General features: G+C 46.0%; 1 non-coding gene across 1 annotated transcript; it reads right to left on the reverse strand.

The window, feature by feature from the left end:
* Positions 1–620: 620 nt before the first annotated feature.
* On the reverse strand, positions 621–695 carry Trnas-cga. Its single transcript has one exon. It is a non-coding gene; the product is annotated as a tRNA-Ser (tRNA).
* Between the last annotated feature and the right edge of the window lie 741 nt (positions 696–1436).

Genomic DNA, 1436 nt, shown 5'->3' on the forward strand with positions numbered 1-1436 from the left:
TACTGCAAACATTAAAACTTATTTACAGTAAAATTTTTTTAAGAATGATGATCCAAGATAATAGCATTCCTTTAGTGGACAAAATAAAAAAGATCAATGTGAAGCATGTTGCTTTTTGGGCCGCTGAGGCATGGCAGAATATTTCAGAAAATGCTCTGAGACAATTGTGGAGAAAATTATAGACACCTTTCAAATTTCAGGACAACCTAGTTGAAAATGAAGAGAAAAATCTACTACAAATGATACAGACAATCCCTGGATGTAAAGAGGCAAGTGAAGGAGACCTAGATGAGTGGATTGCAGCGGATGGGGCGTGCGTGGAGAACCTCACTGACGCTGCTGTCCCTCAAGACCAGGAAGAAGTGGACTGCTGTGACGGAAGTGACAGAGGAGAGCTACTGCGACACAGTGACGCAGCAGAAGCCCTTGACTTTGCAGTCAGTTATTTGGGGCAACAGTCCACTGCTACACCTGCTGGTTTGATGTTTATGAGACGATGGAGCAACAATGCGTCATATAACGGACAGTCTTCATTACGCCAAAAACCAATGACTGAATGAGATTTTCACTCTGCAGCGGAGTGTGCGCTGATATGAAACTTCCTGGCAGATTAAAACTGTGTGCCCGACCGAGACTCGAACTCGGGACCTTTGCCTTTCGCGGGCAAGTGCTCTACCAACTGAGCTACCGAAGCACGACTGACGTCCGGTACCCTCAGCTTTACTTCTGCCAGTATCTCGTCTCCTACCTTCCAATCTACCGGACGTGAGTCGTGCTTCGGTAGCTCAGTTGGTAGAGCACTTGCCCGCGAAAGGCAAAGGTCCCGAGTTCGAGTCCCGGTCGGGCACACAGTTTTAATCTGCCAGGAAGTTTCATATCAGCGCACACTCCGCTGCAGAGTGAAAATCTCATTCTGGAAACATCCCCCAGGCTGTGGCTAAGCCATGTCTCCGCTATATCCTTTCTTTCAAGAGTGCTAGTTCTGCATGGTTCGCAGAAGAGCTTCTGTAAAATTTGGAAGGTAGGAGACGAGATACTGGCAGAAGGAAAGCTGTGAGTACCGGACGTCAGTCGTGCTTCGGTAGCTCAGTTGGTAGCCGGCACGGCAGCTCAGCGTGTTCGGTCAGAGAGCCGGTTGGCCTCTGTAATAAAAAACTGAGTGGAAGGATCAACCAACGAACTTGAACAGGATGTCTTGCGACGTCCGCAACGACCAGACACAACGACCAATAAAGAACAAAATGCAAAAAAAATAAAAAAAAGATATTTAGAAAAAAAAAACGAAATAAAGTTGGTAGAGCACTTGCCCGCGAAAGGGAAAGGTCTCGGTCGGGCAAACAGTTTTAATCTGCCAGGAAGTTTCAACAAGACTGAGTTTTTGTCATCTAAAAAGTAGGGATAAAATGTCCGCTGTATTTTAGTAAGTTTGACAGCTT

Source organism: Schistocerca piceifrons, chromosome 8 (genome assembly GCF_021461385.2).
Source record: "Schistocerca piceifrons isolate TAMUIC-IGC-003096 chromosome 8, iqSchPice1.1, whole genome shotgun sequence".
Classification (NCBI taxonomy): Eukaryota; Metazoa; Arthropoda; class Insecta; order Orthoptera; family Acrididae; genus Schistocerca; species Schistocerca piceifrons.